At 38.6% G+C, this 17,281-nt stretch overlaps 1 protein-coding gene across 2 annotated transcripts in view; it reads left to right on the forward strand.

Annotated features, from left to right (window-relative positions):
* The first annotated feature begins 8 nt into the window (after positions 1 to 8).
* MINDY2 (MINDY lysine 48 deubiquitinase 2) overlaps positions 9 to 17,281 on the forward strand; it is an 89,303-nt gene continuing 72,030 nt past the window's right edge. The window contains exon 1 of one of the 2 annotated variants that reach the window (XM_004374613.2): positions 9 to 386. The gene's annotated coding sequence lies outside the window, so the exon portion shown is untranslated. The remainder of the gene's footprint in view (positions 387 to 17,281) is intronic. The other variant, XM_023729683.1, reaches the window with a different exon arrangement.

Consider the following 17,281-nt stretch of genomic DNA (forward strand, 5'->3'; position numbering starts at 1 on the left):
CGGCCGCCGGCTCCGAGGAGCCCAGCAGCGCGGGCGGCCTCAGCAGCAGCGGCAGCGACCCGAGCCCGCCGGGGGACTCGCCGAGCCTGGACTCCCTGGAGTCCTTCTCTAACCTGCACTCGTTCCCCAGCAGCTCCGAGTTCACTAGCGAGGAGGGCGCGGAGAGCAGGGCTCCCGACGAGGAGGAGGGCGCGGCGGGGCGGCCCGGGGCGGAGGAGGAGGCCGCGCTGGTGCGGGCAGCGTCCAGGGAGCGCTTCCCGGGACAGTCTGTCTACCACATCAAGTGGATCCAGTGGAAGGAGGAGAACACCCCTATCATCACCCAGAACGAGAACGGCCCCTGCCCCTTGCTGGCTATCCTCAACGTTTTGCTTTTGGCCTGGAAGGTACATTCTGTCGCTTTCTACTTCCTACAGCTTTTGGGGAGGGGGGGGACAGCGGGGTGAGGGAGCTGCCCCGTGTCGGCTGATGGCTTCCTCCTTTCCTTCCTCATTCGTGAGGCCTCTTTAGCTCTTAGATGAAATTCTTGCCGGGCCTCGCTGGTCGAAGGGTATTTCCAGGTGTGTTTCAGGAGGGATTGCCCGCACAGGTCTCTCTGGGAGTGTTTCAACAAAAGTTCACCATTCAGTTAGATGGTTGATACACTTACAAACAGGACTTAGAGCATCCTAATCCCTATAATCATTTTTTTTTAAAAAAACATTTTATTGTGCTTTAGGTGAAAGTTTACTTAGCAAATCAGCTTTCCAATAGATGATTCTTACACAAATTGTTTCGTGACCTTGATTGCAATCCCCACAATGTGTCAGCACTCTCCCCACTTCCTCCCTGGGTTCCTCCTTTCCATTAGTCCGCTTTCCCTGTCCCTCCTTATCTTGTCATCTTTGGTTTATGGGCAGATGTTGGCCTTTTGGTCTTATATAGTCAATTGTTCTAAGGAGCACCTTCTTCACAGGTGTGATTGTTTATTTTATAGCCCCGTCTAGTAACCCTATGATTATTTTTAAACTATATTTCTCTGCTATTCCTTCTTACTTAATCTGTCACACATGCAAAACGGTGAAGAATTGAGGGAAGTGATCTTCAGGAGTTACCGTCATGATAACCTTATGTTTGGTTAGTTTACCAACTAATGCTTGCCCCCTTTGAGTGGGCTACTGAAAGAAATGGTGATAAGGAAGATGTGGCTCTTTAGACAAATTCTGTTTAAAGAAGAGCGTTGGGCTGAGACCCAATTACCATAACTTCTGGATTTTCAAAGATTATGTCTTCATCTTATACATGATTTTTACTTGTCTCATTTCTTTGGTTCTCCTTAAATGGCTTGACATTATTATCAGTAAGCATCCATCAGAATGTGTTACCCATTGCCTTGGAGTCGGTTCCGACTCATAACGACCCTATAGGACAGAATAGAACTGCCCCATAGGGTTTGCAAGGACAGGCTGGTGGGTTCTAACTACCTACCTTTTGGTTAGCAGCTGAGCTCTTAACCACTGCACCACCAAGGCTCCTCTCAGAATGTGTTAAGGGAGCTAAAATTATAATAGCTAAAATCAGAAAATATATATCCAAGCTGAAAAAGAAAACCTGCTGCCGTTGAGTCGATTCCTACTCCTAGCGACCCTATAGGACAGAGGAGAACTGCCCCATGCGGTTTCCAAGCAGCGGCTGGCAGATTCCAACTGCCGATCTTTTTGGTTAGCAGTCATGGCTCTTAACCACTACACCACCAGTTTCCATATCCAAGATAAAGGAGAAAAAAAAAAAGGAAATGCCCTTCTTCAGTAACTGTATTGAGGATTTAGAGTGAGTTCTCTTTAAATGAAGTGTCTTATTTAAGCTTGCAGTTTTAGGGCACTAAAAGGATGCATCTCACAGCACGTATTTTATCTTCAAATTGATAATTAGGTTTATAGGTAAAATGTTCCTTAGAAAAAAATAGCCTGGATTATTCTGACCAGCGAGGAAGAAAGTTAATAAAGCAAGTAGTATTTATTATGTGGTTTTATTTTCCTCTTACTAGCAAGGACCGATACAAAAGAAATAAGATTAGAAATCTTGCCAGTACCTGGTACATAATGGCACTGAAATCTGTTTTGAGTGAAGACAGTGCCTGCTCTTGAAGAGCTGTCAAGCTATTTAGGGTTGCAGCATTGACTTACATGACACTATTAAAGAACAAGGCAAAACAATGTATTGTAAATACCAGATTATATGAAACACATTGAATATGCAATAGATACCAAAAAAGGGAAACATAGTCTCGGAGAGCTTCATGAGATTTGTAGGTCTTGAACCAAGCTTTTAAGGAAGAGTAGAATTTAGAATAGCAGGGAAAGGGAATTCCTTTGGGAGGTAAGAGTATAAAGAAAGGAATGAAACTAGAACGGATATTGTGAGTGTGAGTATTTACTGGATGATAGGAGTGGAAAGTTCATTTTGGAGAATAATAGAAAATAAGATTGAAAAGGTGAAGTAGACTCACTTGATGGAGGCCCTTGACTTTCAGACTAGGGAGTTAGTCTTGCTCCTATAGGCCAGAGTCCCTAGTCTTTTTGTAGGGAGGACTCCCTATTAGTTTCCTTTAGACTTAAAAAAAAATTGCGATAAAAATATACATAACAAAACATTTGTCAATTTAACAATCTTTACATGTATAATTCAGTGACATTGATTACATTCTTCATGTTGAGTAACCATTATCACTATCCTTTTCTGAATTATTCCACCACCATTAATATAAACTCAGTGCCCCCTATGCAATAAATCCCCCTTTCCCCTTCCTCCTATCCCTGGTAACCACTAATAAACTGTGGTTTCTATCTCTTTGCCTATTTCATATAAGTGAAATTATACAGTATTTGTCCTTTCGTGACTGACTTATTTCACTCAGCGTAATGTTTTCAAGGTTCATGCATGTTGTGGCATATATTAGGACTTCATTTCTCTTTATGTCTGAGTAATACTCCATTGTGTGTATGTACCACATTTGGTTTATCCAGTCATCTGTTGACGGACATTTCGGTTGTTTCCACCTATTGGCTGTTGTGAGTAGTGCTGCAGTGAACACTGGTGTACAGGTCTCTGTCTGCATTCCTGCTTTTAGTTCTTTTGGGTATATACCTAGGATTGGGATAGCTGGGGTCATACGGTAGTTCTATGTTCAACTTTTTGAGGAACTGCCAAACTGTTTTCTACAGCGGCTGTACCATTTTGCATTCTCACCAGCAATGGATGAGGGTTCCAATTTCTCCATATCCTTGCCAACAGCTGTTATTTTCTGTTTTTTTTGATCATAGCCCTCCTAGTGGGGATGAGGTGATATCTCATTGTGGGTTTGATTTGCATCTCCCTAAGTTGGAATTGGAGCACCTGTGGCAGAGTGGTTAAGCACTCAGCTGCTATCCAGAAGGTCAGCAGTTCAAATCCACTAGCTGCCCCTTGGAAACCCTGTGGGGACAGTTCTAGTTTGTCCTATAGGGTCGCTGATAATATGAGTTGAAATCAACTCAACAGCACCTAACAACAACAGCAGTGCTCATGAAGTTGAATATCTTCTCATGTGCTTGTTGGCCGTTTGTATGTCCGCTTCGGTGAAATGTCTGCTAAAGCCCTTTGCTCATTTTTTGATTGGATTGCTTGTCTTTTTGTTAAGTTGTAGAAGTTTTTGTGTTTTTTTTCCCCTGTATTTTGGATATTAAACCATTATCAGACATGTGATTCCCCAAAATTTTCTCCTAATCTGTAGGTTGTCTTTTCACTTCTTTGATAAAGTGCTTTGATGAACAAAAGTATTTAATTTTTATGAGGTCCCGTTTACCTATTTTGTCTTTTGCTTCTCATGCTTTTGGTATCATGTCTAATAGTCCATTGTTAAAAAGCTTCCTTTGGATGTTTCTTTGTTCTTATTATCTATGTGGAAGTTAAGAGGAAGGAGCAAGCACTGTGGTCTAGAGTATGTGGGGGATAGATGAGCATTAAACTATCTCTTTGGGAGACAGTTCAAGTGAATGATCAAACATTTGTGTGAGGTACTGGCAATACAAAGATGAGTGAGGTGTCTGCTTTTATGAGCTCACTGACTGGTGGGGGAGGCCGACATGTAAACAATAATTACCAGGCAATATGAGAAGTTCTCGAGGGTGTAAAATGTGTGATGTAATTACAGACAAAGAGTAATTGGGGATGGGATATGTTGAAGGAAGTCTTCATAGGAGAGGTAACCTGTGAACTGGGCCTAAAGGATGAGTGAGAGAAGGCCTTTGAGGCAAAGGGAATAGTGTATTCAGAGATGCAGAGGCAAAGGGTTTGTTCTATTTGTGGACTCCAATCTTGGTTGAAGTGTAGTGGAAGAGAGGAAGGAAATTGCAATAGCAGCAAATAGGACTGATAGGTTGGGTTAGACTGTGAATGAGCAGGTATGCTAATAAGTTTGCAGATGATTTCGTAAATCTGTGGTTCTCATACTTCTTTCTGCCTTCAGGCTATTGATGTGGTACCTAAAAATCACTCACCAGTAATCATTAACGATTGATAGGGAAGCAGATTAAGCGAAGCCAGATCTGGTGGGGAAACCCTGGTGGGGTAGTGGTTAAGAGTTTGGCGCTAAACAAAAGGTCGGCAGTTCGAATCCACCAGATGCTCCTTGGAAACCCTATGGGGCAGTTCTACTCTGTCCTGTAGGGTTGCTATGAGTCGGAATCAACTCGATGGCAATAAGTTTGGTTTTTTTTTTTTTTTTGGTTGGATCTGTAGAGCAGTGTTCTCAAAGCGAGCCAGGGGTTCTAGAGGTCAAAACTACTTTCATAAAATACTAAGATATCATTTCTCTTTTTCACTCTTATTCTCTGGCAAGTGTCAGTGGTGTTTTCCAGGCTAAGTAATGTACGATGGCATCACTGCTCTGATGGCTAATGCAATGTGTGCCCGTGTATTCTTGTGTTTTAAAATTTTCTTAATTTTAATTTCTAACATGGTAAATATCAATAGATATAACCCACACAAACAAAAGCTCTTCAGGGTTCTCAGTAATTTTTGAGAGTGTAAAGGGGTCCTGAGACCAAAAAGTTTGAGAGCTGCTGTAGTAGATGGTATGTGAAAGTAGTTGTTAGATTTCAGAGGGCCGATCACCAAGGGTGTGTAGACTTCATAGCTAATAGTAGGGAGACATTTATATGTTGCTGGATAGAGGAATGATGTGATGAAAGTAGTCTTCTAGTTTGAGATAAAACTAGGGGTAAAATTGTAATGAGTATGGCAGGAAGGATTGACGAGGATAATCCTTTGGAATGGAGAATTCCTTTTCCCATTTCCTTGATGAGGATAAGTAGCAGCCTAATTGATGAACTAATCACTGGATATAAGAAACAAAGGGCATGACGTCACTTTTACTTTTTAAATCTGGGCCATAGAGATTGGTTGGGTTATTTAAAAGACAGGAAAGTTGTAAAGGGAATCTTGTTTTGGATGGGAGGGTTGATGCCAAAGTTTGGTTTGAAATGTGTCAAGTGGGAAATGTCTGATAGTGGGACATAAAAATAAAAATATTCATTATGTAACTGAAGCATGGACTGAGTCTCAGGAAAGAAGTCAGAATTACAGAGGAAGATTGAATTGGGGAATTATTACATGGATGTAAGAATAATAACTATGAGAAAAAATGAATTCTCCATAGACACTGGTGAGCAATTGTCCTTAACTTTTTTCCATCCCAGTATGTGTGAGGAATTACACATTGCCAGCATAAACATTCTCCCTATTCTCCCTCTATTTCCCACTTCCTCTCCTACCCTATTCTTCAGTTGCGAAGTAATGAGGGAGAGAAAAGAAAAGAATGAAGATTAAATCTGGGGGAAATGTGAAGAGTCAAGAACAAGAGAGGAAAAAAAGAAAGAAAAAACCAGCACATGCACAATGGAGATATGGAATGAGAACTAGAAATAGAATAATGTCCTGATGGCAGTCAGGAAGAGACTGTAATGAAAAAGTGGCTAGGTACCGTTGTCGGATGCAACAGCATCAGGGAGCTAGTAGAGTAGGAAAGATGGTGCTGAAAAGGACAGGTGCTGGAACAACGTCACTGAAAAGTCAGTATCATATGGAATTCTCAGAGTATAGGTGGTCAAGTTCACTTCAGGGGAAAAGAACAACCATCTTCTGAAGCAATGGAAGGAATGGGACAAGGAAGATATAGAAACAAGATCATGTTGAGTTAGAGAGATAGAGGGAAATTGAGGCCTCATATTCTCCATTTTGGCAGAATAACTTTTGAATTAATCAGTAATAACTGATGAACTCATCAGTAATTTAGGGGTGGATTTTATGAGAAAAGTACATTCCATTTTAAAGAAATTCTAAAAAATTGAGGCACAAATAGTAAGACTGCCAGTTAGTAGCCATGGATAATTTGGGGTATTCTTTAAAGATTTGTATCAGCTTTGCTTTGGTTTGGTTTTTCCCCAATAGTTCTCTTATACCTGAAATTAGCAGGAAGAATGGCTGGTGAGATTATCAGGATTTGGGTTTTTCAAGGGTTGATTCAGTGGAGGTTCACTGGGATTACAGAGTTGAAAGTGAAAACAGTCTATCTTCTCTTTTAGGGAGGGTTGAAGTCATGAGAAAATCAATAGGCCAAACAAATTGGGAGGATTTGGGTGATTCCAAGGAAGTAAGTGCAGTGGTTTTGGATGAGAGATGACAGTTAAAATTGTTATCAAACAGGGTCAGTACTGAGTTGGAAATGTTGGCATTTTAACTAACAGTATTGGCTTAGGACTGATGGAGAGTAGATCATTCATAATTTTTTAAATAATTGAGCCATGATAACCCAACAAATCAAGAAAAGGAAACCTATTCATTAAATTATATTCAAATTCAAATTTGTAATTGTTTTTAACTGACATCAAGTAAATTTACCCTAATTTGGACTGTTTTCATTTTGCTTTACTTTAGACTATATTTGGTGTTTTTTATAGTTCCTTTTTTGGTCTTTTATCTATCAAAAATAATGCCATTTCCGTTAAAGCTGGATGAACTCCCGAAATTATTGCCTTGAGATAAGCTTTAAACCTTAAACCAAAAATATCCCCTTAAGTCTTCTTTAAACCAAATAACAAACCCGTTGCTGTCAAGTCAATTTCAACTCATAGCGACCTATAGGACAGAATAGAACTGCCCTGTAGGGTTTCCAAGGAGCTGCTGGTGGATTTGAACTGCCGACCTTTTGGTTAGCAGCCAGTCTCTTAACCACTGTACCACCAGGGCTCCAAAACAATAGTTTAGCTTAATTAGTAAAGAATGTCTGCCCTGAGCATTGTGCTTTTTTAAAGAACTACCTATATGGGACCAAATTGGCAATAGCACTTGAAAGATTAGATAGGATGCTTAGGGAGCAGTGAGTTTATGTTAATGAGGGAGGAATAATGTGGAAAACGAGGGTGAGAATGTTGCACGACTTGAATGTACTCAATGCCACCGAATTGTAGAAATTGTTGAATTGCTCTGTATGTTTTCAACAACAACAAAAATAAATTATTAAAAAAAGATGCCATTTATAGGTATATTTGAGGGCTGTGACCCTGTCTTCAGTCATCTAGTGCTGCTGTAACAGAAATACTACAAGTGAATGGCTTTAACAAACAAGCTTATTTTCTCAAAGTCTAGTAGGCTAGAAGTCCAAATTCAGGGTGTCAGCTCCAGGGGAGGGCTTTCTCTGTCAGCTCTGGAGGAAGGTCCTTGTCATCGGTCTTCCCCTGGACTAGGTGATTCTCTGCACAGGAACCCGGGGTCCGAAGGATGCGCTCTGCTCCCGGCACTGCTTTCTTGGTGGTATGAAGTCCCTCTGTCTCTCTGCTCACTTCTCTCTTTTATATCTCGGAAGAGATGGGCTCAAGACACAATCCGATCTTGTAGATCAAGTCTTGCCTTATTAACATCATAGATGTAGGATTTACAACACATGGGAGAATCACATCAGATGACAGAATGGTGAACAATCACACAGTACTGGGAATCATTGCCTAGCCAAATTGATACACATATTTTTTGGGGACACAATTCAATCCATGACAGACCCATTTAATTAATTAAATAAACAAGTCAGAACGTGTGTAAAATATAAAATTTAGTTTCTGATGTTATTGGCCATATGATGATAAATGTTTAAATAGAGTGACGGTTACTTAGCAGTTCATTATGCTGTTATTTTTTCTATCTTTGTCTGAGTAAAATTTTGCATTACAAAACATTTTAAAAAGAATTTTTGTCTTAAAATTTTGATGTTTAAGAAGTATTACTTTAATGATAGAAGGAGTCCCTACTTTGTCATTGTTTTGTTTTCTTATAGAAAGACTTTCAGGTTCTGATACCAGCACACACACAAAATATATATAACCTGTACTTACATAAGGTTGCTCAGTGGTTAAGCACTCAGCTGCTAACGGAAAGGTCAGGGGTTCGAACCCATCAGCTGCTCCGCAGGAGAAAGATGTGGCAGTCTGCTTCCATAAAGATTACAGCCTTGGAAACCCTATGGGACGGTTCTCCTCTGCCCTGTACAGGCTTGCTATGAGCTGGAATGGACTCGATGGCCACAGGTTTTTTTGGTTTATACTGTACATTGTGATAGAGGACGTACCGTCCTGTAATATCTAACTCATGTAGGTGTCAGCATTTCAGTAGAGAAATGACCGCACTGCTCTTGTTTAAGATGCTAGAAGCGTATCTCCCTCTCCTCCCTGGCCCTCTCGGGTAGGAGATTCTTGTCCTCATCTTCTCTCTCTGCTCAGTGGAAGCGGAGAACATCTGCTCTGAGTCAAAGGAGGAGCCCCAGGGTGCTGAAGCAGACATCTTTACATGCAGGTCGTTTCTCCAGACCTCAGACTTCGAAACTGTAAAATAAGAATTGATACTTTTTTTTTTTTTTAAGGCAACTAAAGACACATTATAAGCCAAGGGAAATATTTGCTGGATTATAATAGTCTAAGGGTGCATTTAATTTACAAAGAGTCCTTATAAGTTAGAAAGAAAAAGATGAACATCTCAATAGAAAAATGAACAAAAGGTTATTAACATAAAATTCAGAAAAGTTCCGATGGACAAATAACGAATGAACGTACCCTCTGTGTCGTTTGCTCTCCTCTGCCTCGCTCACACCTGCAGAGTGAGGCTGGCGAGCCTCTTGCCACCAGCCGTGAGTGTTTGCCCTGGTTTTTCCTCCCGCCTGGATCGCTTTTCTTGACACTTCTCAGCAGCAGAGTGCTTTAACCACTGCCGTGAGGACTTGCTTGCGTCCGATTAGGCTTTGCTTTTTTTCCTGTCTTTTGGGAACATTGCAGTCACACAGATTTTTTCATACTGTGCTTTTCTTAAAGGTCCTAGAGGAAGTACAAAACTCTTCTGAGATGTTTCAAGTGTGTTTATTGTTTTTAAAAAAGCCTCCTGTTTTAAATATAGATCTTGTAAGAAGAGATGAAAAACTTTACATAATGGTGGGGTTTTGTTTACACAAAAGATTTCAGTAACATTTCTGAGGCTTTCATTTCCAGTCCCTCCCAAGAATTAGAATTGCTGTGGTAGCTCAGGATTTGTGAGGTACAGGTGGACAGGAAATGGACGAGGGCTGTTGACAGTCCAAGTGCCACCAGTGGGTGGCTGCCCTCCTGTTAGTGGTAGGTGTGTTCATTTTCTCTCTCCCTTTGCTTTGAGTAGTCCTGCCGTGGAAAACCTCCGCACTGCCATCCATCCTTGTCTATGTTGAGCCCCAGGTGAAGGACATTTGGACACAGGCAGTACCAGCAATATTAGGACTTTGAAAAATAATAGTAAGGACTCAGTTATTTTTATGTCCACATACTCTGCTAAGTTTGGTTTTTTGTTTTTTTTTTTTAAATATTCTATTGTGTTTTTGCTTTACACAGTATATTACATTCTCATTTAGCAATTTCTATACATATTGTTCCGGAAACCCTAGTGGCGTAGTGGTTAAGAGCTACGGCTGCTAACCAAAAGGTCGGCAGTTCGAATCCACCAGGCGCCCCTTGGAAACCGTATGGGGCAGTTCTACTCTGTCCTATAGTGTTGCTATGAGTCGGAATAGACTCAATGGCAACGAGGTTTTTTTTATACATATTATGCAGTGACTGACATTGGTTACATTTTTCACAATATGTCAGCATTCTCGTTATTTTCATTCTGGTTTTCTGTTTCCATTAATCTAGCTTCCCTGTCCCTCCTTACCTTCTCATCTTTGGTCTAGGGTAAATGTTTACCATTTGGTTTCATTTAGATGATTATTTAGAAGAGTACAGTATTCCTGGGCGATATTATTTATTTTCCGAGCCAATCTGTCATTTGGCTAAAAGGTGACTTCTGGGAGTGGTATGAGTTCCAAGTTTAAAGGGCATCCTAGGGTGATAGTCTTGGGGGTTCCTCTAGTCTACTGGTCCAGTAAGTCTGGTGTTTTTTTAGGAATTTGAGTTTTGTTCTACATTCTTCTCCCATTCTGTCCGGGACTATCTATCGTGTCCCTGGTCAGAATGGTTGATAGTCGTAGCCAGGTACCATCTACTTCTTCTGGTCTCAAGGTAGGGTAAGGCTGTGGTTCTTGTAACTATTAATCCTGTAGGTTAATTTCTTCTTTGAGTCTTTGGTTTCCTTCTTTCTCTTTTTCTCCAGATAAGTAGAACCAATAGTTGTATCTTAGATGGCTGCTCACAAGCTTTTAAGAACCCAGACACTACTCACCAAACTAGGATGTAGAACAGTATCTTTATGAGCTATGTTGTGCCAGTTGACCAAGTTGCCCAACAAGATTAGAGTCCTAAACCCTAGAACCCAGTAAAACAATCCTGTAAGTTGTTTGGTTATGTCTAGGAAGTATCCGTAACTGTGCACCCATGTACTTATTTTATATATGAATATATATGCAGTACACACATATGCCTACAGATACACCTATGCATGCACGTCTCTATATTCATGTCATATGACGTATGTGCCTTCCTGTATATATACGCATACATATCTCTGTAACCACACACATATTTTTAGTTGATATTACTGTTGTTGCAAAATTGTATATATTGTAGCATTTACAAAATTGTCCCTTATACTTGTGTACTTCCTAGTGTCATCATTTACCTTGGTCAAGCTGTGCAGATTTCACGCTTATTCAGCGTTTTCCATCACCATAACTAACAAGTGTCTACTATCTAAAAAGTGATTCCCCTCTCTCTCCCTCCCATCCCTGGGTAACCACCAAAGAACATTGCTTTCTGTATGTATACCTGTTCTTGTCTTTTTATAATAGCGAGATCATACAATATTTTTCTTTCGTAATTGACTTATTTCACTGGGCATAATGCCCTCCAGATTCATCTACATTATATTCTGAGAACTTATCATTATTCCTTATGGCTGCATAGTATTCCAGTGTGTCTTGTGTACCTTAATTTGTGCTAAGTATTTACATGCATTATATACATTCTCTTTAAATTTTCTCAACCTCATCATGAAATCCTTATGTAGATATTGTTCCTATTTTACATGTATAGAAAATTGAGGCACTTTAAGTTTTTATAACCTGTACAAGGTAAGATTATAACTCACTCCAGAACTTAGCTCTTACTTGGGATATTTGTTTGGGAAGCTAAAGTCCAAGATATCAAGAAGCCAGGTGGACGATAGATCTTGGGCAAAACAGGGTAGGAAAGCCAGTGATAAAGTCAGAGAAGCAGAAACAGACTTCATGATTCCTTAGAGTAAATCCTGGTCTTCTAGCCACTCTATATAGATTCCTTTTGTTTTCAGCCCCACCCCCGCCATGTTTTATCCCATGTCTTCTGAAGTATCTGCCACTACCAATTTCAGAGCCTTTCATGACTTCTGTGCTGAGGGAGCTTACCTTTTCATTATAGTTTATTAAATATATTCTTTGTTGATATTTTCAGTGATTATCAACTTCTTTCTCTATTGCCACTATCCTAATTCAGGCCACCATCATTTCTCACCTGGACTACCTCTCTTGTCTTACCTTTTCCCATATATCGTTCAAGCAATTAATATGAAAGTTTCACAGTCAATTTTTGTTTTGGGAGACTTCAGCATGGTGGGCTTGCTGAGGCTTGTTAAATATAAGTTCAATGAATTTTGAACTGAAGATACCTTCTTTACTGGTAAATCTCACTGCAACAGCATTCTTCAATGCAGATATATTCACACACGTTACATTTCCAAGAATGTCCTATTTGCACGTTCGGAGCAAAGGAGAATAAAAACCAAAGACAGAAGAAAAACATTAGTCCAAAGGACTGATAGACCACAGACCATATGAACCACAGCCTCCACCAGCCTGAGCCCAGAAGAAATAGATGCTGCCCATCTATCACCACCGACTGCTCAGACGGGTCACAAGAGAGTCCTGGGCAGAAAGGGAGAAACATGTAGAACAAAATTCAAATTCACGTACACAAAAAAGACCAGACTTACTGACGGTGACTGGCCCCCTAGATACGGCCCCCTGACACCCTGCTAACTCAGAATTGAAGCTACTCCCGAAGTCCACCTTTCAGCCAAAGATTAGACGGGTTTATAAAACAAACAATAATGCATGCGGGGAATGTGCTTTAGTTCAATTAAGTATATGAGACCAAATGGGCAACACCTGCCCAAAAGCAAAGATGAGAAGGCAGGAAGGGACAGAAAAACTGGATAAATGGACACTGAGAACCCCCGGTAGAAAGGGAAGGGGGGAGAGTGCTGACACATTGCAGGGATTGCGACTAATGTCACAAAACAATTTGTGTATAAAATTTTTAAATGAAAAACTAATTCGTGCTGTAAACTTTCACCTAAACACAATAAAATTTTAAAAAAAGTAAAAAAAGTCCTATTTCACATCTAATTCAAAGGTTTTCATTCTCCTTTGTTCCGAACGTGCAAATAGGACATCCTTGCAAATTTAATGTGTGCGTGAATATGTCTGCATCTGATGATTTTGGATTGTTTTAAATAGGCCTCAGTTATTACTCTGAGGATGGAGGCTAAATTATGATAGAAATTGATGTGGAAAGTGGTTCAGATTGGCTTTTCTCAGTTGGAGATTGTCTCATAAAATTTACCTGATTTTAAATACTGATGGCAAAAAGAACGTTAGATTTACTAAAATGTCTGAATTTTAGTATTTTTAAGTATAATAATTATCCTTAATAATGAATGAACAGTACATATTAGAAATTAATATGGAAGACATGGTGTCCAAAGCTATAAAAATCTTATATAACACATACATTTTACTTGCTGGACCCAGAATTAAAGGCATATTGAAAGTATCCTTAAATTTTTGAGTCCTTATTTGGAAAAATGAGGGGTGGCTACATTTTTCCCTCTGATTCCCATTAATAACACTTCTAATATTTTCAAAAGAATAATTTTTTTACAGTTTCAACTTTAAAAAAATGAATGCTGTATAATTGACTACATATTCAAAATTAGTGAAATTTAAGAAGAAATTATAATTATTTAGTCATTCCATTTTACCATAAGCAATGCAAAAATCAGGAGCCCTGGTGATGCAGTCGTTCAGGTGCTTGGCTGCTAACTGAAAGGTCAGCGGTTCGAAGCCACCAGCGTCTCTTATGGAGAAAGACGTGGCAGTCTGCTTCCATAAAGATTACAGCCTTGGAAACCCTATAGGGAGTTCTACTCTGTCCTATAGGGTTGCTATGAGTTGAAATCCACTGGACTGCAATAAATTTTTTTTTTTAATGCAAAATTAGACCACAACACAGGAATCAAATTTATGCTGAGATTAAAAATGGCTATCTCCTGAGTTCCAATGCAACTTTCTGCATGAATGTCAAACTAAACTTCACAATTCCAAAGCAGACATCATTTTCTTCTACAAACTTCTTTTCTTACCAAATTTCCTATCTTTATTGATCTTATGGACTCTAATGTTTAGAGCATTCTGAGCCTCAGAGTCGACTTTGAGTGCTCGTTTCCCATCATCCTCCACTTCTCATTGGCCACAAAGTTCTGTCGATTCTTCATTTAAAAGATATTTCAGATAATGTACTACATAAGATTTCATTGGGTAAAGTGTTTTGCTGTTTTTAAAAAAGTCTGTAAATAGTAGTTGAGTGGGAAAGGATATCTGGCTTTAGAGTTAGATCTCAATTCAAATCATAGCTCTGCTACTTACTTTGGATAAATTAACTTTTTAAAGCTTTAGTTTATTCTGTGAATGAAGATAATAATGCTGGCTTCGTAGGACTGTTGTGGAATAAGGCAATATGCAAATCAATGGCAATTAGTACATGTTCTATACATATATATATTTTTTTTTTTTTTCCTTAACTTCCCTTTCCTAAAGCTCAAAGACGGGTAAATACTCTGTTTTATATGTCCTCAAGTATCTCCTCAACAGTGACTTTCTTGACTACTTATTAATTAGTATTCTGCTTAAGCGTTTAACAAGATTCTTTGGCTGATCATTCTTCGATTTACCACCGCCTGTATAAGCTGCTGTTTATGTCTTACTGATTGCTGGGTTTCCTGCATTTCCCTCACTCAACAGAATATCAATAATAGGTATCGAAATATTGAAATAGCACTTTTGGGAAGTTTTATATTCCTGCTTAAGATTTTATTAATAATTTAAACAGAAGATTTTATTTTTAGTTTTGGCCTCATGTGAGCCTCTTCTCAAGCACACTTCACTATTCAAATGATTAAAAACTATAGAATAATTGTTGTTGTTAGGTGCCATAGAGTCGGTTCGGATTCAGAGTGACCCTGCGTACAACAGAAGGAAACACTGCGCGGTCCTGTGCCATCCTCATGATCATTGTTACGCTTGAGCCCATTGTTGCAGCCACTGTGTCAATAATAGAATAATTAGGCTGAATTAATGAGTTTTACCGTATAGTAGAATATTTGGAGTTGGTGTAGCTTTTTCCCTTTATTCATTTAATTATTCTTGCTGTGCTGCTTATATTATTAATTTGCTCAGCAAATCTTTTAGTTAATACAATAACATTTTATTGGCTAGGACATAATTGATTTTCCTAGATAGTATTTATTTTATTTGGATTCTATTCATTTAGACTGTGTTAATATGGACGGTGAGGCTTTGCTCAAATTTTAGGAAGAATATTTAAACTGCTTAGAATACTTTCTAAGTACCCTTATATAAAGTATTTATTACTTACAAACAATATATTTAAAAGAGGACCACCTAAGAACTTAGGTCATACTTGACTGGTCATTGTTTTCATCGTAAAATTTTAAATTTAGAGATTCAGAAAGATTGCTACAATTGTTAATTACATATTCTTAGCCAGCAATCCCATAACCTGTTTCTTCTTCAATAAAATCTAAAGAGGCAAAGAGGTTAAAGTCTTAGGATTAACAAAACCTGTGGCTCTTGCTTTTGAGGTGGTGGTGCTGGAGGAAAGCAAAAAGAAAAGGAAGCATTCAGGAAGATCTTTATTGTGTGGTCAGAAAATTGAGATTTGTTGATTACTCCAAAGTGTTAGTGGGAGACAGGCATTTCTTTGCTATTATACTCTTTTGTCCATAGCTTTAATGAACATCCAGAGTATTTTATTGGCTAAGATTCAGAAAATGAATATGCCACTTGGTATATTTGTGAATAAGTCAGTTAAAATATTTGTGTATTTGTTGTTCCATTTCTAAAATCAGTATAGAGATTGTCATTTCCTACTTTAAATGTTTAAAACAAGATATATCAGGGAGTTATTATTTGAAAATTTCAAAGCTAAACGCTGAAATAATTTGTTTGTAGAAATCTAGCATTTTAGAATGTATTTCCCAAATACATATACTTCTTAGTGCCTTAGTTTCTTATTCTGAAAACTTTATATTAGGATTATTATATTAACTGAAGGAGAAGATAAGCTATTTGTGGAATTTTCTGGTGAATACGTTTCTGCAATGACTCTCTATGGAATAAAAGAATGTTCAGGTATTAATTTATTTAAGAAATATTTTTAGGTGTAAATAGGACTTTCTGATTGGTCTGGCAATTGTTCATCTTTTAAAATGTAAACATCAGTGGTTTAAAAATCTTAATACAATAATCAGACCTTCAAAAGTGGTATTGAAACAACTTGAAATGGTATTATATAATAATGGTTAGAATCATCCATTGAATAAGAATCATCCAAATGAATAAGGAAGACCGAAGAAGAATTGATGTGTTTGAATTATGGTGTTGGCAAAGAATATTAAATATACCATGGACTGCCAAAAGAATTGAACAAATCTGTCTTGGAAGAAGTACAGCTGGAATGTTCTTTAGAAGCAACAATGGCGAGACTTTGCCTTTGGACCTGTGATCGGGAGGGACCAGTCCTTGGAGAAGGACATCATGCTTGGTAAGGTAGAGGGTTAGCAAAAAAGAAGAAGACCCTCAATGAGATGGATTGATAACAGTGGCTGCAACAATGGGCTCAAACATAGCAATGACTGAGGATGGTGCAGGACGAGGCAGTGTTTGGTTCCGTTGTACGTAGGGTCAGTGTGAGTTGGAACTGACTCGATGGCACCTAATAACAACAAGAATTACCTAAAGCAGGAGTCAGCAAACTTTTTCTGTAAAGGACCAGATGGTAGAAATTTTAGGTTTTGATGATGATACAGTCTCTGTCTCAAAGATTCAACTCTGTCATTGTAACACAAAAAACAGCTATAGACAATACATAAACAATGAGAGTGACTGTGTTCCAATAAAATTTTACCTAGAATATTTAGAAAAACAGATGGTGGACTGTAACTTGCCAGTGCCTGATATAGAGCAGTACTGTCCAGTAGAACTTTCTCAGAGTTATTTTTATATTCTTTACTAAATCAGTATTTCTTATATTTTCTCTGTTAATTTGATGCCCATTTTGAGTCAGAACTGAAAAATATGTCACAGAGAATAAAAATAATTTAGAAGCAAGTAATGATCATATCCTCCATGGCATCTCTTGGTTTTCAGCTGAGTGATAAATCTGCTGGACGACTAAGTCATGGGCATCACCTGTCATATACGCTCTCAGAGGGTCCCAGTCTGTTCTGTTTTACAGGGACTTTTTAAGGCTTATTTTATTCATTGATTAAAATAACAAAATTGTGACATGCTATTAGCATGTTTGATAACATAAACCCTAAGAGCACCTTCAATATTTTGGGGAATTGTTAGAGAAAATTCTGATCTAAATGATTCCCTTGGTTGAACAAAAAATTATTCCTGGAGAATTTTTAATTTTGTTGC

The sequence above is a fragment of the Trichechus manatus genome, unplaced genomic scaffold (genome assembly GCF_000243295.1).
Source record: "Trichechus manatus latirostris isolate Lorelei unplaced genomic scaffold, TriManLat1.0 scaffold00030, whole genome shotgun sequence".
Taxonomy (NCBI): domain Eukaryota; kingdom Metazoa; phylum Chordata; class Mammalia; order Sirenia; family Trichechidae; genus Trichechus; species Trichechus manatus.